The sequence below is a fragment of the Crocuta crocuta genome, unplaced genomic scaffold (genome assembly GCF_008692635.1).
Source record: "Crocuta crocuta isolate KB4526 unplaced genomic scaffold, BGI_CrCroc_1.0 scaffold197, whole genome shotgun sequence".
NCBI classification, from domain to species: Eukaryota; Metazoa; Chordata; class Mammalia; order Carnivora; family Hyaenidae; genus Crocuta; species Crocuta crocuta.
In genome coordinates, this window is record NW_027532002.1 from 10,451,956 (window position 1) to 10,473,537 (window position 21,582).

General features: G+C 43.7%; 1 long non-coding RNA gene across 2 annotated transcripts in view; it reads right to left on the reverse strand.

Moving 5' to 3' along the window:
* LOC144240957 (uncharacterized) overlaps positions 1-21,254 on the reverse strand; it is a 41,402-nt gene extending 20,148 nt beyond the window's left edge. The window contains exons 1-4 of one of the 2 annotated variants that reach the window (XR_013337898.1): positions 20,940-21,254; positions 19,945-20,095; positions 14,722-14,866; positions 6,308-6,522 (exon numbers count right to left, since the gene is read on the reverse strand). This is a non-coding gene — a long non-coding RNA (uncharacterized LOC144240957). Of the gene's footprint in view, positions 1-6,143; positions 6,523-14,721; positions 14,867-19,944; positions 20,096-20,939 lie in introns of those variants that run through there. The other variant, XR_013337897.1, reaches the window with a different exon arrangement.
* Between the last annotated feature and the right edge of the window lie 328 nt (positions 21,255-21,582).

Below are 21,582 nucleotides of genomic sequence, written 5' to 3' on the forward strand. Positions count from 1 at the left end.
GTCCCCTCCTCTTTTCTTTTTGCCTTTTTTCTTTCAATGTAAAAAATTGAGATAAAAGTCATACAAGATAAAAGTCACTCTATTAAAGCGTACAATTCAGTGGATTTTTTTAAAAAAATGATTTATTTATTTATTTTGAGAGAGAGAGAGAGAGCACATGCAGGGGAGGGATAGAGAGAGAGAGATGGAGAGAGAGAATCCCAACAGGCTCTGCACTGTCAGCGGGGCTTGAATGAAACTGAGCCAAAACCAAGAGTAGGATGCTTAACCGACTGAGCCACCCAGGTGCCCCGCAATTCAGTGGATTTTTAACATATTCACAAGGTCATGCGCCCACTACCACTATATAATTCCAGAACCTTTCCATCACTCCCCAAAGCGGCCCCATCTGTTAGTAGTCAACCACTGTATTCTCCCCCCTCCAGCCGCTGGCAATCACTAATCTGCTTTCTGTCTCTCTGGATTTGTCTAGTCTGGACATTGCTTAGAGATGGAGCCATAACATATGTGGCCTTTTAAGTCTGGTTTATTTCGCCCAGCATGAAGTTTGGCGAGTTCATCGTGCTGAGGCACATGTCAGTGCCTCATTCCTTTTTATGACTGAATAATATTCCATTGCATGGATGTACCACACACTGTTTATCCATTTGGCTTCGTTCTTTATCAGTCTTCACATCTACACTTTCAAAATGAAGAGATGAGGGCACATCGTGGCTAAAGATTCTTCCAGCTTCCAAACCCTGACTTTGTCTACCTCCTTGGAGCCGCTGCATAAAGCTCTCTTTAGATTGGCTCCGGGCCTACTGTCCTCAGACATGGGCCTATCAAATTCCTGATAGCACATTTTTAAATTCCACTTGTTCATATCCACCAAAAAAAATTTAACTTAATTGATCTGGAAATCTTACTTAAATTAAGACCTGTTGATAGACAGTCCCAAATGGACTACTCTCTCTTTTCCAACTATGTTTACAACACCACGGCAACTGACAGACTGTAATGTGCTGGGTCCATGCGTAGGGGACTACATGCTTTGAAGCACAATCAACAGAAAACACCTTTAAAAAACATCCATGGCATGTTGTACGCCCTAGGGAACAATTCAAGGTCTTATCCTAAGGTTCTCACTCTGCCACTCTCAATGCTTAATTCTGGAAAAAAGAAATTTCACCTGTCACTTTAAAATTTCAGCAGATGTCTACAGCTTATTTCCACAAGCCTGTAAAGGATCAGAAAGATAAAGGAGGAAAGGGCTCACGGAGATAAGGGACTAGCAATAAATCCTCAAATTGTGTAAGTATAGAATACTGTTAACAGAGTTTATTTGAGGATCTGAGACACCTTCCTAACTCATTGACTGTCACTCTTTATTAGATTATAAAACAGCATATACTAACTACGGTCAGAAATAACACAAAGGCTTCTTATGCAGCACAACAAATACATATTTAATGTGAGAAAAGATTGTAAATTACATATTATTCAATTTTGTGCTATCTCCCATCCCCCACATGCATAATAAAAAAGGAACCAGCTATGTTTTATCCCCCTACCTTTCTTGACATCAGCCCAGCCCCATTTTGCTTTCAGCCTGTTCCTTTGTTACATAACCACACTCTCAATCCATTCTTTCATTTCCTTCCAAGTGCTTTCCCTCACGCCCGTGGTGTCTGAACCTCATTACACCTACTGGCCCGTGATACTGAAGCACTGACTGCTCTCAGCCCAGCACATTCTTTGCTTGCAAATGCTTTAGATTCTTTTCCGTGGGAGATAAACCAAGAAATCTGCAAATTCATACCTAATCTGTCATAGCCCTGTCACCCAATTCAATCCTCTCCAAACAAAATCCTTTTGGTGAGAGGAAGACAATACCCGGGCTTCATAAATAATTTTTTCCACCAACCTTAATCTGCTGTCTATGAATATTAATGAGCCTCATCGATTCATGTCTCCATTTTATGTCCAATATTAGACACATTCCCAGAAAGCTAGCTGTCAAGGTTGCAAAGGAGCCCATTTCACTTTCACATTAAATTAGCAAAATAAAAAAGGGCAACTTCTTTGGCTTGTGGATTGCAAGAGGTACCCCCTCTTTATCCCTGCACTCAGATTGCTTTTATATCGTTCCCAAATTATAGGTCAGTCCTGGCAGGAAGGAGAGCTAGGTCGTCTTACTTCTTGTTCGTCTATTCCAGGCAAGGGTCGACCTGGTACCATGGACACATTTCAGAGACACAATAAATGTGTTTCTTTTTACCAATTTCAATTCCTTTGCTTGCTTGCTCTTTTTTTTCCCCCCAATGCCTTCCTTGTTGGGTGTAGGTCTGAATTTTTGTGACATTCTGCTTCCTTTGGCTATTCTTGCTTTTAAATTTTCTGTGGACAGACCACAGATTAAGTGGGTTTGGGTCCAGGGTTGCAGCTGGCTTATGAGAAATCTTTGTGAAAATTAGGACATATTAGAAAAAGGAGCTCCTTTTGGGTGAACATACCTGTGTAGTGGGACCCAGGGTCTGCTGAGGGGAGTGTGGGCTTCATTTCAATACCTAGTTCCTCTCCTCAGGGTACCTTGGCTGGTTTCTCTATTAAATCTTTCAAGGCCCTTTGCTGGTTTCTTGGACCCCAAGTGTTTTTGGGGACGCCACAGATTTGCCTTTTATGCTTAGATCCTTAGCTGCAATTCACCTTTTGCTTCTTTACTCATTTTCATAGCATTAATGTTAAACTCCTTGTTTATCTGCCAGGTTTTACAGAAGCACCTTTAATTTATCTTTCTATCTTTGAGCAATTGGGTAGGAATTCAAATGATATCCTTGGGTTTTATATTGATTTGGTTGGTTGATTTTTTAATACATACTTTCATATGTTCAAAGACTTGCCTGCTGATAGCATTATTTGTTGCTTAAATGACAAACATATGGCCAAAGGCCAGAGGAATCGTGTTATTTGAGGAGGTCCAGGAAGCCTGCTCTGGGTCTAACTATACCCATCTTTGATTGCCATTCGTGCCTAAAATTCTACCTTAAAGCCACATTCTTTTGGATTAAGTAAATGCAGCCTTGTTGCAATATACTACTCTTGGAAAGAACTAAGTAGACTCTATCAGTCGTTGACACTTTAGTGAGAATTTGTTTATCGAATCCTATTCCAAGGGAGGCTATGTGACAGAATAAAGGTGGTTTGGGTTATGTAATATACTGATCCCCCAGTGGGCAGGCCTAATTAGGCTGGCAGAATACATTTTGAACATACTGGTCGTTTTGAGGGATTCTGAAAAGAACGAGGGATATGGAAGGCAAACTGCCCTTTCTCATGTTTTTGTTGAGAGTAATCCCAGGGTAGCTCTAAGACATCTAACCTGGTATAAACCATTCAGCAGTTCTGATGTTTCCTGATGTGACTAAGGGTGCAACTCTTTTGTTAACTTGTTGGAGCATAGCTGAGAATTCAGATTCGTTCCCTGGGCCTACACCAATCACTCCCTGTTTTGACCTTGATCTTTAGAATAGACATTGAACTTCCTTGAAGGCACAGGGTTGGTGATGTTAGCAGGGCAGGACACACACATCTAAGGAATTCCTTTCTCACGTGAACATAGCCACCTACGGAAAGATTTATGCGAGACAGGCCACAGGCCCAAAGAATACTGAAAAAATAAGGGTTCTTAAAGACCATCACCAGTGTAGGCCTGGGCCTGTCAAAGTGGGTTGCACACACATCTGAGGGTGCAAAGGCATGAGTCATACACAAATTAAATATGATGCATCTTCCTGCAGTGTCCTTTTACTAGATTATAACAAACTTAAAATGTTAGCTTTAAATGAAAACAAGCATGCCTGTATTACAGAATGGAATACAATAATCACAGGAATTTGAACAGGTACCAAGGAAAATGAATACATGATCACCAAAAACAGAGCTTAGATTACCCAGGCTGTATTTTCAGAAATAATTTTGCATCAGAATCCTCTGCAGAACTTCAAACGCAACTTCAGAACAATTCTGATGCCAGTACCCTTTCCAAATGGATTCTAGCACATTGATACCCCTCCAAAGCTCCTCTGCTGAGTCAACGGTACATCCAGAGTTGAGAAACACCAAATTTGAGCCCAGCTGAGGCTCAGTGGGGCAAAGTGACTGACCCAAGATCACACAACTCATTTATACGTGGTGTTTTTAGCCATTGTTCTATCTACAATCTGCTTCTCAATAGGATCAGCTGCAAAATTTATGGGTCCTAGTGCTAAACGGAAGTGCAGATCCCTTGTTATATATAAATTGTTAAGGATTTTAAGACAGGAACAGTACAGCACTGGCAAACACAGAGTCCTCCCGCGTGTGATGGCCCGTGTACACACCCAGGAAGTCAGCCCTGCCCCTCCGAAGCCTGAAGAGTGTATTCATCACTACAGCCAACTTAGAGCAGCCAGAGCACATCTACAGGACAGGGAGGAACATTTCCTTTTATGAGGCGAGTTAACGTGTGCGCATGCATCTACACACACCCCTGGTCAGGTACTTCAGAGGCACCTTCTGGCAGAAGTGGTTAGCAAAGATTAAATGAGATTTTTTCTACTGTAAAAGCATGTTTGCTTCTTCACCTAAATTGAGAATGAAACTGTCAGCTCCTGGCTCTAACCTGTGCGGGGTGGATTATAAATTCCAGTTTACACTCTCTCCCCCAACCACAACTCCCCCTCCCCCTCCCTGCACAAGTCTTCATACTCCTAAATCTTCATCTGGAACTGTGGGCTCAGATTACGGAAAAGCGTTTTGTCATATTTTGACCACAACTGAGTTAGGTCTCTCTCTGAAATAAATGAGTACGTCTGTTGTGTTGGGGTGGGGGTGAGAAACAGGGGCTGTGCGTGCACATGCACACACACACACACACACACACACACACACACACACACACACACACCCCAATGTCAAAGACGGGAAGCCCAGCAGAGCCTGATAGGATTGCAGAACCCAGGAGTAGCCCTCACATGAAGGAGGCTGTCTTCTCCTGAAGAGTGAGGATGCACACTCCATGCCTGGATAAAGACCTCTGTTATGGGCAGGTGCAGATGTATGTGTGAGGGCCTGGGGGACATGCGGGGAGGAGAGGACCAGGCAAGCTGCTGGAGGAACTGAGAGTGCATCCATTCCCTTGAGATTCAGCAGCCGGGCAAGGTACGGAGAGTTAATGAACCAAGGGGAAAATGGGGGACACCAGGGAATTCAGAGTAAGTGAATGAAATTCTCATTACATTGCCACTGGAATTAATATGCAAGCTTCCCTCTCTCTCAGGGCTTCTTTTTGGCACTGCTGCTATGAAATATTTGGGGCCAGGGATGGAGCAAAACCCTAGAGAAAAGCAGGTAATTCATATTGCTGGGAATTTGCATCCAATCTGGTAGATGTGGCAGACAGAGGCTAGCATCTGCAGGGCTGGGGAAGCTTTCTCAAAACCCTTGAAATCAGCAGCCATCCAGTCCTGAGAGCAAGAGTGATCTAGTCATATGGGTCTGGGGGTTGACCCAGTGTGGCCCCTTCTGTGAGGAACATTGCTTCCCTGGTTGGCCCTCTTGATGCCACACCCCCACCTGTATTTCACCGTAACAATGTCTGGAGACATTTATAAAAATGACAAAGGATTCACTGAGACTTAGAAAAGCCGTATGAGGGAATGTGCTATAATCAGCATATTAAATCTACAACTTCGGGCCATGCACACACGTGGTAGACAATCACACAAGCCAAGCACAAATCCTCCAGGGTTAGTTCTTGCTGCAGAGGCCAGAGTGGGCTCCCAGGTCAGGCAAATGCATTCTTCTCCCACCTCTGTGTAATCAGAGGCCAAGAATTTAACCTCTCTTAGTCTTGTTTTCTCCCGCTAAAAACGAGCAATGTTGAACGACTATTTTATAAACTTAGGCTTGAATAACATGGTGTAGCGGTAAAGTTTTTTGTGGGGAGCATAGTAGGTATTCAGTGTACATACGTACATAGTATACGGCGAGCACATAGTAGATATTCGGTAATAATTATTATCAACCATCAATCCTTTCTTTCTCTCTGCCCCCAGGCTGAGGATTAATGAAAACTGTAGCCCAGAGTAACTTCAAAAGGTGATACTTTTGGCCAGGTTCGGCCTCACCCTTTTAACACACTTGTGTACTTGGCTGGCCTCTATGCACAACTTGCGCTAGTCCACAAGGAGCCTAACAGAATGGGCATCTCTCCATAATAGCACTGATACATTAACTGAGAAGATAGACCTCTTAGCTTCTGTCTCCTGCTGTTTTCAAACATCACCTTGTGAGTTGACAATGCAGTCCTGGTTTGCGTCCTGATGAATCTGGGCAATGCTGGAAAATGAGGCTGTCCCTTTCCTTTCTTCCAACATGTTTCTGGTGATGTGACCTCAGAACCATTTCTCTGAGCTATCTTCTAGCAGCGTGAGAGAGAGTTCACACAGGTCAGAACCTGTCTGGAGCTCCATGCTCTTCAAAGATGCATCTTTGAGCGTTCTGTTGTGAAATGAGGACAGTAAGGACAATGAAGAAAGTTTTCTTCAGTAAAGCTTTCAATCGAAAGGACTGTCCTCTATGTGGAGATTGTGATTTGCTAGTGTTTTTGGTATCAAGATGTGCCTTGTGTGTGTGTGTGAAACAATAGAGAGAGGAGATGAAAGCAGTTATATTTCATACCCTGACTTGACAAAATGAAAAGGAGGCAAACCCATGTTTCCCCCCATTACCATCCAATTAAAAAAAATAATTTTACTGGCTCATGAAATAAGAAAGCTGGAAACCACTGATATGGACCACCCTGGCGGTTTAGGGAAAGAAAATAACTTCCAGATTAGCAGCTACCTGGAACATTTTCCCCCAGACTGTAGACCCCTGGGCTTTTGCTGCATGAATTATTTCATGTCTCCTATATATGGGAAATGTGGCAAATGAGGGTGAAAGGGGCTGTATGAGAGGTCATGGGTTTCCCAATAAACCAACCACATACTAGTAAGGAGGTATGCAAGGTCAAAGTGCCATCCCTATTCCTGCCACAGATACAACCCTTCCCCTGTGTAAATAGGTCCGAGAACATTTGCTGTTGATGCTGATCCAGTACTTCCCAAATACTATGCTAATATTTAAAAACTTTCTAAGTGAAACGTCTTCTGTTAGAGCTTCAACTTCAACCTGGTTTTCTTTGGGCTTAAAAAGACCACCTTTTTGGGTGAGAGTCCAATATTGTAAAATTGCTCCTTTTATTATTATAACTAGCAGGTACCAAACCACTAGCTATGAGGTCACATTTCCAATAATATATCTCAAATTATGTGATGCTTTGTCCTATCGTTTTGTGTTTGAAATGCTGCCTCAGCAAGTATTGCTAGACCTCTCTGAGAAGAACTTGAATGGTACCCCAAAGCTTCCTCTGGGGCTACCTGATACTCCAGCCAGCCATTGGACTTCAGGCTGCTGGCCTTCACACCATCTCATGGCCCCAGGTCATTCCACTCTTCTAGACCTTTCCAGTCAGGCCTTGGTCTCCTCCATCCTTTCTTCCCATACCAGGCCCTTGTGATTAATGTCTGCTGTCCCCTCCTGGAATGACTACTTGTTCAAGTCCTTGCCCTCCACCAAGGTTCAGCTCAAGACATCTCCTCTAGGAATTCTAAGATCCTTAGTGTATAAATAGTCTCTTTTTCTCATTCTCCTGCTGCACTTTGTACCCTAATAATCCAACGTATGCACAGTGAGTGCTGAAATGATTATTTGTATGTCTATGTTCCTACCACTTTCAGCCACCCTGTGAGCTCCAGGATACAAAGAACTAGATCGTATTCATTTTTTTTAACTCATCAAAGCACTGGCACAATATACTGAACATAGTAAGTCTGTGTATTTACATGGTAAATACTGGTTAAGACTGAATTGCCTTAAATTCTCACTAACGTGTAAATGACTCATTGCTATACTTCCCAGAGTGCATAAGAAAAAACTTTCTTTACCCCAGTTGACTTTAATTGGGCCATGGAGGGAAAAGACAATTCTTGACCCTTCCAGGAAATCCTACAGGATGCATAGCCTGAACAGCACTCAGGTAGGTGAAGTGTCAAAGAAGCATGTGAATTCATGACAAGAATTCCCACCGTGTCCCCTACCAATCACTCCAAACAACAACACTGACAGACTTTGTACAATATCAACCTTATTTAACCATCCATCATTTTCTTTTTTAAAAAAAATAAGAAGAAGAGTTAAGGTCAAGTAGAAAAAAAAATGCCTTTGAATTAAAATCTTAGCTTTTCTTTGAACATCCAGATGATTAAATGAGATCCAGACGAAAGCAGGCAATTTCCAAAAAATAAAACCCAGCCGGGGGTACTGCATTCCCTCATGCTTCTACTAGTAACCCCATGGTAGAGTAAAGTAATGATTGATTTGGAGAGAATTATGGCTATTATAAACTGTAATCAGTGGTGGATGAGAATAATTACATAGAGAAAGGAGGGAAAAGCTGAAACATGGCTGAGCAGTGTTCTGATGGATGGGGAAGTCATTTCCTGGCCGTTAATGACTGATTTTTCAACAATCAGCACACAAGCTTTAATCCCAGAGGGGAGAAGGAGAAAGAAATGGCCACGTTATAAAGGATGCTACTGACTTAACTGTACCACTTTTAATCTGACTGTAGCTGAGGCCTGAACCCCTACCTGTCCTTGCTTTTTTGTTCTTACTCTTACAGACATACCCTCTGGCAGGGTAAGGTTAGATCTGGCCTTTATCTGAGAGACACCAGAAAGAGTTATTTATGGTTGCATAGAACTCCCCTAAATCATGGTGGTGGGAAATGGCATCGGGGCATCAGAACTGGGAGGGCCACAGAAATCACCTGGTCTAGTCTGCTCATTTTATAGGCGATCCCAGAGAGGTGAACTGACTTGTCCAAGTCACACAGGTAATGGACTTTCAACCTGAGGGAAGTCTGTGTACCCAGGACCACAAGGGAGACTGGCCGCTTGTCACAGAGGCATGGTCAGACCTCTGAGGGAGACGGGTTTGCTGAACCCATTTTGATATTGGCACCAGCTCAGACTCTTGGCCTCTGAGACAGGCTCTGGGGTCTCCTGTTCTGCCTGCAGAAACTGTTACTGGGTGAAGTTACAAGAGGTCTGAGAGAGCACCAGCCTGTGGAATGATCTATTTTGGTTTATAGATAAGCAGAGAGTCCTCTAATCTGTGATCCTAATGGTGGGAGGGTGGACAGAGGGAGAGAGAGACACTGAGACAGAGAGAGAGAGAGAGAGAGAGAGAGAACCCAATGTATCTTATTTGCAGCCATAAAATAGGATAACTGATGGAAATAGCCTAGAAGTCATAAAACTGTGTAAAGCAGGACAGCCAGAGTCAGTTGGTGACAGGCACTCTTGTCGGAGTCCTGGGACTTTAAGGGCCTTTCTAATACCTTCATGAAGCAATGGGTTTCTCTCTCACCTCTTCCTTACCTCTCTCAGAGTCCCTAAGGGGGAGAAGATGTGTGATGGTGGATGGTGTGGGACAAATTCCAGCAACCTCTCTCCTCTCCCCTTTCCAGGACAAAGCCCATGGGAAGGAAAGGAAGGATCATCTTCTAAGAAAACATGGCTGCCTCTGAGGCTAAATTATGTCAAGATATAAGATCAGGAATGTCCAGATGCTGTCTATCCCATCTTAATTAAATTTGGACTTCTTTTGGGGGGGGGGAATACCTCAGTTCCAGGAAAAGTTGTTTGGACTCTGAGGTTGTTTGGATTCTGTTTTATAAAAACAAACATTTTAATCAAGATACCATCATTCCTAGATTTTCACTGTGAAGGTATTTTCTGAAGCAAACTCGTGAGCCAATATATGTTCATTTTTTTTAAAGTTTATTTATTTTGAGAGAGACAGAGACAGTGTCTGAGGGAGGGGCAGGGAGAGGGAAAGAGAATCCCAAGCAGGCTCTGCACTGTCAGCACAGGGCCTGATGCGGGGCTCAAACCCACGAACCATGAGATCATGACCTGAGTAGAAACCAAGAGTCAGACACTTAACCACCTGAGCCACTCAAGTGTCCCTATATGTTCTTAATAATATTCTATTCAATGCTGCTCTATCGTCTTGGTTTTTTCTCTGTTCTCACTTTCAGTTTCTTAAAAGGATTTCAAACAGATCAATGCATTTTCAGGCATGTTTTCCAATGATGCTTTAAGAAATCATTTGTCTGGTATTCCTTTCTCCTCCTTCAGGTAAGCACACCTCACTTTTCCTTTAGGGAACCATGCTTCCCCTCATCCATGGGATTTTGATAGATCTACAAATCCCAGAGTCATGTCCCACCACGTAGCATCCTATGGTACTGGCATTCCATGTGCCCCCAAATGCAGAAGGGGGCATGTGGTCCTGAGGGGCTAGTCTAAGTCCTGTCTTCCCAAGCCAGAGTGATTAGCTTTGAAATGGCCATCTTTCTTGAAATTTTCTACATAGATGCTGAGAGAGTGTGTATATGCCTTGTCGATTTGGAGTAATAGCTGTAAGGATATGGTCTTTGACCTGTCGGGACTATCTTTCCATCTGTAGAGAAAGAGCCACAGGGTGTTGGAGGGGAAGGGGTAGTGGAGGGGGGAGAGAGAGAGAGAGAGAGAGAGGGAAAGGAGAGAGAGAAAGAGACAACTAACCCTATATATCATCCAAGCCCATGGATCCAGCAGAACCTTACTTTTAAATCTCATAATCCTGAACTCCACAATTGGGGGAACTAATGGGCTCCCTTTGCTGTAAGCTAGATGAAATTGGGTTACTCTTTCCTATTACCCAGAGTCCTGACAAAGGCTAAGACTTTTCATTGGGCTTGCTTTGATTTAAATCTTGGCCAGAGGGTCCAGCACTTTATTTGTTTGTTTGTTTGTTTATCTTAGAAAGAGAGTACAGCAGGGGAGAGGGGCAAAGGAAGAGAGACTCTTAAGCAGGCTCCCCACTCAGTGCAGCATCCGACAAGGGGCTCAGTCCCATGACCCTGGGATCATGACCTGAGGTGAAATCAAGAGTTTGATGCTCAATCGACTGAGCCACTTGGGTGCCCCTAGTACTTAGTTTTTTAAATTGAAATATTTATAATGAATTATTGTGCTAGTAATGAAGGGCTATAGTCTTTTATATAGCAGAAAGTAAACCTATCTTTTGACTATAACTTGGATTTCCAAGCTCACTATGTATCTAGTTACAACCAATCTTTGACTCACATGTTTTGAATGAATGAACAAACAACTGAACAGACAGATGGGCTAAAAGTCTTCCAGAAATTACCCAGCACCTGCTGGAAGCCTCATTCTGCCAATGAGTTGTTGGAATGAACAACTCTTTTAACCGTACACGCACATACATGCACAACTAAAATTATCCTACAAGAACCAACAAGAAAAATAGCAAAAGATCTCTAAAGAAAATACTTGCAATCATTGTTTAACATGTGATTTAAGGAAGAGTGCCATTCCCCCGACAGGTAATATCAAAGGTAGGATCAAATTTTAAGAACTCCAAATGGATGCAGAAACTCAAGGGAAAATTCAGACATCTAGATTTTTCCTTTCCCTCCGGGACCCAACCTATATGTTTCTGAGGATTAGGTCATGCTCAATGAAACCTTTCATCTCTTGTAGGCTCTGCCTTGCTCTACATGAAGCTATCAGTGCGAGAGCAGGACATGCCCTGAGTGCCAGTCCTGAGAACCCTCAGGTGCAGAGGATGCGCATTTGCGCCTGCCAGCCAAGGCATTCCAGGCTCTTCCCCACGGAGGACCCTGGGGGCCACACGGCAAGAGGGGCGCTGTTAAAGGGAACACTGACCAGTGCCTGGCAGAATGGGGAGAGGAAGGCAGCCACGCCAGCAGAGTATGTACGGATTTTTGCGTCTGGCCTGGGCTTGCCCTACCCCAAGAGAAAACTTCCTACCCTGCCCTGTTCCGTTCCTGTGAAGTGCAGTCTCTCACTCGGGAAGAGAAAAAGAGAAGCTGCCTCTGGGCACAAATATCAATTAAGGTCCCTGTCACCATAGCGGCACAGAGCTTCCGCTCCAGGCAGTGCCTTCCCCATTTTATCCTGTCAAGGTGGCCATCTTCACGAAGAATAAATGGATTATTTCACTGAAGTCACTTAACCCCAGAAAATGAAAACAAATCCTATTATGGCTAGTGGGTGTCTCTTTGTCTTATTTTTGTTGACCTCCAGGTGTGTCATATTTCTGTGGGTTTCCCTAAATAGCTCAACTGTATGTATTTGTGGGTCTTTGATGTTATCAATGGTATGTGAGTTACATTTTCTAAGTATGTTATAACACGATATCTCATATATATACACACAGAGTCCCAGACATACATGGGCATACACATTTGTTCACATTTATTTATATATGTCCATGTTGTGTATATGTATATAACCACACACACACATACACATACGCACACGCACATACCTGTCCTATCCATAATTGTCACTCTGTTAAGAGGTGTCCACCAGATTTTTGAACGAATGGCTTAGGGACATTTTCTGTTGTTAAAGTGAGAATGCTCATTGTAGAAAAATTAAAAGCCGCAGATATGTGAGACGGGAAAAATAAATACTGTTGCTAATCCCACTAAACAGAGGAAACCATTGTGCTTTATCCATTCCTGCCTTTTGCATGCATGTGGGAGAGCTATCCTTTTTATACATTCAAATCTGTGCTACGTACAATTCTGCAAACTGGTCTTCTCCGCTCAGTCCTATGGGAGGCATTTCTCCTACATTTGTCAAGATAATTTTAAGCCTACCTTATGCCTTTCTTTCCAGGAGTATATATGAGTGTGTGATGCCCGGGTGGGGCCAGAGAGCAGGCTGTACCCTCTGGCCCTGGTCAATGCCTGGTCTATCTGGAGGAGGTGAGAAGCCCACATGGCATTGCTCACTGGCATGCGTCCCTCAAACCACCCCCTCCCCTGGCTCCCTCATGGGCGTTGGCCTCACCACTAGCCCTGATCCAGAAGGGGCCTCTTGCTTAGCACTGGGAACATGCAGATCCCTTACCTAGAGGCACGCCTGCGGCCCTGGGTCCAGATTGCCGCTGGCATGTTCCCTACAGAGAAAGCACCTGTGAGGCCTGCAGATTTAGGCTCAGAATTTAGCTTGCACTTCCCTTCCCCCCTCTCTAGGGTATCTGCGTTCCTAGCAGCTGAGAGGCAGTCTGAAGGTGCTCAGGGCTATTTGTGTAAGTGGTGGCTCCCCGCCTGGTGTGTGTATTATTCAGAGTGGCCCGGGATGGGCCGCCTGGGGCAAGAGTCTTGCCGAGTGGCTGAGTGAGTAATAGACCTTAGCGAGGGGTAGTAGCTTTTGGCTCAGCAGCCCCAGGGCCTGGCTGTCCCCACTCCACCTGCACTCCAGGCTTTACCAGATCTGCTTCCATTTAGTTGGGCCCAGAAGCACTGAATTCAGAAAAAGGGGGGAAAAAAACCAGGATAGAGAACAAAACATTGTAAAGAAGCCTGTTAAAGAAAGATTTAGGCACAAAGACATTTTTATATTTTTTTAAGGCACCAATAAATTCCTTCTCATAAAAATGACAGGAAACCAATTTGGAATGAAAGGGAGAAACTTACAGAGTCACCAGATATACTTGAAAGCAAGGGAACACAAAAGAAAGAGCTTGGGCCCCCCAGCAGTGATGGAAGTGAGAGGCTGGTGTGGCCTTTGGTAGCCCGACTTGAACCCAGTGCCCTGGAGAAGCCGGGCCCTAGGCCATCAGAAGCTGCCCTCCTGGAGGCTGTGTGGGTTGAAGGGAGGAAAGGGTCAAGGTGTGCTGGGGTCTCAGTAACAACCCAGCTTTCCCTTGAAGATCTGCTCAGTGAGGTGTCTGCTGAGACCTGGCCCTCCGCTCCCCAGGTCCAAGCAGATGCCCCAAGCCAACAGGAGGGGCTTCCTGAGCTGTCGGGCCCAGGTAGGATCACGTCTCTCTGGGGAGGCCCCCGTTTTCAGACTGTCGCGACTGCGCATTCATTAACTAGGCCCTTCTGTCTTTCTGTTACTTCACAAGGCATAGGGGATTTCTCCTCCTAAAATTGTGAAACATGGGGTTACCTGGATGGCTCAGTGGGTTGAGCGTTCGACTTCGGCTCCGGTCATGATCTCACGGTTCATGGGTTCAAGCCCCATGTCAGGCTCTGTGCTGACCGATTGGAGCCTGCTTTGGATTCTGTCTATTCTCTCTGCTCCTCCCCTGCCTGTGCTCTGTCTCACTGTCTCTCAAAAATAAATAAACGTAGGGGCGCCTGGGTGGCTCAGTTGGTTGAGAGTCCGACTTCGGCTCAGGTCATGATCTCACGGTTCGTGGGTTCAAGCCCCGTGTCGGGCTCTGTGCTGACAGCTAGCTCAGAGCCTGGAGCCTGCTTCGGACTCTGTTTCTCCCTCTCTCTCTGACCCTCCCCTCCTGCTCACACTGCCTCGCTCTCTCAGAAATAAATAAAACATTTAAAAATAAATAAATGTAAAAAGAATTTTTTCGATTGTGAAATATTGACTTAAAAAAACAACTTTCTGATTCATTTTCTGCTCTCACATCTTAGCTAAGTCTTAAATTTGACGAAATTTTTCTAAGACAAATGTTATCTGTGCTTTATGAAATTAACACACTTTCATACATTTAGGAAAATTGAGAAAAGTACAAAATATTTACCCATACTATTATCTGGACATTGTATGTTCTTTTCTTTTCTCTGCCTTCCTTCTCTTCTTTTTTCCCAGTTGAACTGGAATGGTAAATGCTAGATCCTTGGGTTTTCCTTAAATTGGGGCATTTTTGAAAAGCCTCAAGAGATGATCTGAAAAATAGGATGTCAGGGTTAAAAACGTTGGACAAATCCTGCTATCCCCTTCTCAGAGATGCTCGGAGAAATCTTGCGGAAAACACCACTGGTGGGCTTGGTTTACAAAATTTCATGATCTTATTTGATTCGAGAACAATTTATTCCATGTAACATACATTGGCGTCCTGTGGGACCATTCTGAAACCATGGTTTTGAGAAGCTGTTAAATCATGAGCTATTTGAACAGTCTGCTCTCTTTTCTTGTGCTTCTGGCTTGCATACTGTAATGAACAGCTGGTTGGCACCCCCAAGCCCTCAAATGATGGTTTAGATTTGGGGCTGGCTTTTGAAATACCATTGATTGAGATTCCAGTTTGATACATTGGATAGTTTTATTATTCGGCCTCCTCTCACTGTTCTGTTAAAAACGTTTGGAGTCTTGTTTCCTAACGATTATCATCATCGTTATCACTAATGACATTTATTGAACATTTACTGCTTCCAGGCACTGTGCTGAGCCCTTTTCCTGAATTGTCCTATTTAACCTCATACCAGCTTTATCAGAGAAACAATATTCTTCCTCTCATTTACTAGATAAGGAAACTGAGGTTTAAATTGGTTAAGTAATGTGCTTTTAAGTGGTTCCACTGGGATTGAAATACACATGGCCTATCTGCTGTTGACTGTAAGATGCTATTCGCTTCAAAATATTTCAGCTCCAAGGTTTGCAAACATCCACAGACAGAGGCTTAGTGTGCATTATCTTAAGATCTTATGTACTTTTCTCTCAACATATGTATAGACTCAATCTAATTACCTACCTGACTTCCTTCTATCCCCTGTCCCTCTCCTCTTGCAATTATTTATTAAATGTGTACTACATGTGAAACACTGAGTCAAATGTTAAAGTGAATATTCAGTCTAAGACATGGGCTCTTCCTTGGGAGGTTAACAGTCTAATGTAAGATCCCAATGAGTAAACCATTGGCTAAAACAAAACTTAGGTTTCTCCGAGAACCCAGAGGAATAGCATCTGGAGCAACTGGAGCCAGTGAGAACTTTCCGGAGAAGGTATCAAGAGAGGTGAGTTTTTGAGAGTAGGTGCCCATTAAGTAGGCCAAGGATTGACATTCCAAGAACACAGATGGGTATGCGCAAGGCATGGAGGCAAGAGGTGGCCCAGGAGGCTGGTAAGGCGCCAGTGCTGGAGTCGGGTCAGGCTGGAATGAAGGGCAATAGGCCTGTGAAGGAGGAAGGCTAGAGAGACAGGCAGGGTCAGATCCAGTAGGGGCCCTGTGTGCTAAGCTGGGGGGTTTTAGATGTATGGAGACTGGGATGATTAGGTTTGCATTTTAGAAAAACACTCCCCTCCTCCCCAAGAGCCGTGGGGAGCCTGCCTGAGGAGGTGGATGAGGTGTAGGGAGTTGAATCCAGCACTGCCCTAAGGCGATGACGGTATGGATGGGACCAGAGAGATAGGTCAGAAAGATGCAGGAGGAGAAAGGGAGAGGACCTGATGGACTTGGGGAGGTGGGAAGGGAGTGAGGAATGACAGTGACTCCTGGATGTTTGTGACGATAGTGGTGGTAGGAATGGAAAGCGGGGAAGGCAGCTCTAGGGGACGGTCAGTGCTGCTGCCTGGGAGCCCAAGGCGAGACACAGCTGGTGGCAGGGAGCCCGCGCGTCTGGCTGGGACAGCTCTGTGGGTGACGGCATCGCTGAGACTATTTGGGCCTTCCTCTCAAGAGCCTTTCCTTCTCTGATGTGTCTCTTCTCCTAAAGCTGCGAGACATTACTTTTTTAAAAACTCGACTTATATTTCTGTTTTCTATTCTGAAATCCTAGCTGCAATTTTAAATTTGAGAAAGTTGTTTTAAGATAAATATTAACTTTTTATTACAGAAATAATACATCTAGGAAAACTGAGAAAAGTATCCAATGGTCACCTGTACTATTACCTTACAGATGTATTCGGAGGTTGTGTATTCTCTTTTTCTCTGAACTCTCCCATAGCTTCCTGTACTTTCTTTCCTGTATCTTCATTTGATTTAGTTATTTATTGATTCATTCATCTGTTTATTCAACTGATATTTATTGAACATCAACTATATGCCAGGCACCATTGTGGGCATTGAGGATACAGCAACAAGCAAAACAGTATCTCAAGGAGTGTAAGTTCTAATGGGAGAGACGTTTGATAATAAATAAGCAAATAAAGACATGTTGGGTGGTAGTATGTGCTGTAGACAAAAATAAAGAAAACTGGGCAAGAGAGCCATGGAGTACCAGGCAGAGATTTGCCATTTTATTAAGAGTGGGCTGGAGAGACTTCTCTGATGACCTGAGGCCTTCAATAGAGCCTTGAAAGAAAATCCAGAGAAAGAATGTTCTGGACACAGGGAGTGTGAAGCATCAGGGCCCCGAGATGAGAGAATGCTCGGCATGTTTCAGGACTAGCTCATGGCTGGACTTCAACAGTAGGTGAAGTCACAGAGATAAAAAGGAACCAGATCAGACTTAACAGGGAACAAATTCTTGGAAAGCAACAGCGAGACCAGTTGAGGAGGCTACTTAGATATTCTGCAGAGGAGATGATAGTGGCTTGGACTGGTAGGGTAATGGTGAAGTGGGGAGAGGCAATTGGATCTGGATCCATTTTTTTTTAATTTTATTTATTTTGAGACAGACAGAGAGCACAAGAGGGAAGGGGCAGAGAGAGAGGGTGAGAGAGAATCTCAAGCAGGCTCTGTACTATCAGTGCAGAGCCCGATGCGTGGGGCTCGAACTCATGAACCACAAGATTGTGACCTGAACTGGAAATCAAGAGTTGAACGCTTAACTGAACCACCCAGGCAGACTGAATCTGGATCCATTTTGGAAGCAGTCTAGGGGGATGTGTGAGCCAGGGGTCAAAGATAATGCCAAGGGTTTTGACCTGCATTGGAAAAATGGAGCTTTTGTTCACTGATGGGTATTGTATTTGTTTATTTACATACTTGCATATGTTTTTATATGGTTTAAACATAATTTTGCAATCTGCTCTGCCCTCCTCTCCAACTTAATTCTTTTAAAAGCAAAAAATAAAGGAAACTAAACAGAAGACATTCTTCCCGTTCATCTTCCTTCTTTCTATACTTATCCCCGCTCTTCTCTGTTTTCTTGTCAGAAAAACAAAAACATAGGTGAACTTAAGCATGCATTCTAAATTTTGCTTCTGAAGGAACTTAGTTAGAGGCTGCACTTTATTTGAACTGTGTGGCCCATGGCCAAAGGAAATAAAGTTTAATTAATGCTAATTTTTCTAATCCGTTTCTTTGCCTTTTCAGCAAAATAAAACTACCTTTGGGAGAACAGGCAAAAAAAAAAGTCAAAACAGACACCACACTACTAACTCTAGCCATCGATATAGCAAAAATATTTTTCTACATGGTTGTGTTTTGTCAGAAGGGACAAAATATTTTATCTTTCTCCTTCACCTACTTACCGCTATTTTTTTTTTTCAGTTTGAACATCAGCTTACTTTCATTTGTCTTTATTTCTTTAGAATATTTAGACAGTCTGTGAGCTTGTTTGCATTGGGCTGTGACCTGAGTGTGGACCTTGGTTGGCCATTGTTACAGCTGCTGGATTGTAGGGTGCAGCTGACAGGGTGGACCACCTGCTGGGGTACTCAATTAGGGTTCGATTTGTTGGCCTTTTTAGTCTGCAAAGTAACATTAGACCAGCTACTGGGGCTCCAGCTGTTAGGAAGAAATACGTACTCATGTCTACAGGTAACAGTTCTTGTTAACTATGCTTAGAACCAAAGCATGTCCTCATTGGTCTACTGGTGAAGAACGTCAGCTGTTAGAATTTAAGGGGTTGCTTTCTTGCCTTTGGTCTATTTGCTGAACATTTTTCATGCTGTTTACAAATCAGTTGAAGTATAGATTATACAGTGATCTCTGGGTCTTATAGCATTCCCAGGAGAAAATGCTGTAACGTAAAGCCTTAGAATCTTGTGGCTGGATGATCATTTGAGGAAGTCTAATCTGGTCCCATCCTCTACCCCATTTCCTCAGGCCCAGATAAAAAAACAAGGCAAACAAAACAAGCACATGAAAAGAAAAAAAAAAAATCCTCCATCCACCCCCCCACCATTATTACCTCCATCCTATTTTTAAAACAAGGAAGCCTAGGCCAAGACTATGAGGGGGCTTGCCCAGGGTTGCCCAGTATGTGAATGGCAGAGCTAGGAGGCTGGCACAAAGGACCTTCCAATGGTTGTTGTGAAGACTCAGTTGTTTGGTTCCCTTTGGCTATGACCTTGGATGAGGTCATGAATGAGGGCAGGGCCATATCATACCTGGACAACCATAGTAACTTTCAAACAAGAACCTTTTACAATCCTTTTCTTCTTCCAGCTCCCATGGGAAAGATCTGGAGCATCAAGAGCTGGGGGAGATTGGGCCAAAAGACCAGAAGCGCAGTGCATTGCAGAGATAAGACCAAGGACTGTCACATGGGGGTGCCTTCAATGGAGAGACATATTTGTTTATGAGGCTCCATTTCTGCTGGTCGTGGAAAATATTCATTCTTCTCAATTCAATCTACATCATTCTCTTCTGATAATCATCATGGCTTCCTTGGGATGCCCTCTCTCCTCTCAAGGGCTTTTCTTACTTTCCCTCACACTAAGAGTCATTTTGGAGATTTACAGGGGAAGCCCATGCATCCTCCTGGCATTGAGGTATTCTCTTGGACTTGCTGAATCTGTCGCTGCTGACTGAGGGTGGCCCATCTACCTGTGACCAGGTGCCTTTCAGAGCCTGATGGTTCCTTCATCTCCTTCCTCTCCCGGTTCCCTGAGGCCTGTTGGTGGTTCCTACTGAGAATCTAGCTGGTGGGGTCTATTCTGGAAGAAAAGTAAGAAAATAGCTTCCTACTCTAGAAGGACCTTAAGGCTATCCTAGTGTCCTCTGCTGAAGTTCCAGTCCTCCAGGCATGGGAATAGAGAAGGGAGGACACCGATCTGACCTCCTGGCTATCTTCCTTTCTCAGAGGCTGCCCCTCCCCCACTCCCCCAACATATGAGCCCTTCCCTTTCTCTTTACCTGACAAGTATGATCCTCCTTTCATAGTCCATGATTTAGATAAGCAAACTTGATGATCAGGTGCCACCGGGCGTGGCCCTTGAGATGTAAAGACCCAACTTCGGGAATTAGGAGAACATTCTTTGCTACTTCTCATGACGAAGTCTAGCTCCTGAAAAAAATAAAAGGGGCATCTATTGATTTTTTGTTTTTTCACCCTGCTGCTCAGCATCAGTGTCTCCTTCTTTCTTGACCAAATGCTCCATGCGACCAGACACAAGGTTCTGCCATGGTGTGAGTTTGAGGAGAGCCGAGAGATCAGATACCCAATTTGCTCTTACAGACTCTTGGCTCCCAGGTCATGGAAAAATGCAAAGCTCCTGGAAAACTGATTCTTGCCTGATTTCCAAATCTGTTATGAGCTCCCAGACATCCCTCCTATAAATATATTTTTTGCTTCATTAGATTCAATTTCTGTTGTCTGCAACAACTTGCCATTTTAGCACATGCTTTCAGGTTATCATGGGACTATAAACTTAAAAAAATTGTTTTTGAAAATTCCAAATAGAGCAATAACTTGTCTATTCTTTACTGATTCTACTTTTTCCATGAAGTGATTGAAGTGATTAATTTGCTTGTTTTAATTGGGGTGGGAGGAGGTATTGGGGCAACTAGGAATTAGGGATTAGCAGGAGCTAAATACATTAGTTTAGTATGGCAGAAATACTATTCTCACCACACATTTTGGGAAGTTTCTGGATAGCCCAGAGTAGCATTGCTCATCCAGAAACATAGGAACACACAGGACTATCGCTGGAGCTATAATGATCGTTACTTACAATACCTATCAATTTCTCTACTAAAAACTGTTGGGTTTCCATTTCTCTGTTCATCATATGTGTTATTTGTTGTAGACTCTAAGAAAAGTAAAGCAACTATATTAGTTATCTATTGACATGTAACAAATTACCCCTAGAATTACTGGCTTTAACATACAATAAACATTTAATACACACATAGTCTCTTCGGGTCAAGAATCTGGTAGCAGTTTAGCTGCAAGGGTTTGGCTTGGAGTCTCTCGTGAGAGACATGACGTGGTGACGATGTCAGCTGGGGCTGCAGCCATCTGAAGGCTTGACTGGGACTGGAGGATCTGCTTCTAGAGTGGCTCATTCACACTACTAGTAAATTGGTGCTGGCCGTTAGTGGGAGATCTGGCTTCCTCCCCACATGGGTGTCTCCACAGAGGTGCCTGACTTGGGCCGGTGGCTTCTTTCAGTGTGAGTGATCCAAAGGACCAAAGCAAACACTGCAATGCCTTTATGAACTAGCCTTGGAAGTCACCCAGCCTCACTTCTGCTGTAGTCCCCTGGTCACACAATCAAACCCTGATGCATTGTGGGAGGGCCTTACATAACAGTGTGACTATGAGGAGGCGAGGAGGATTGTGAGCCACCTGGCTTCCTAGCAACTGAGGTGTGCTTTAAGATGGTAGGAACAGATGACCCAGTAGATGACTTACAGCCAGCTGTGCACCATCATCAAATTCACTGCTCTGTCAGTGAAATTTGCTATAATATATACTCTGTGAAGAAACCTTAAAATTAGGAGGAACTCAAATGTTTCTCGATTGGAAGCACTCTTATTCACAGCCTATTC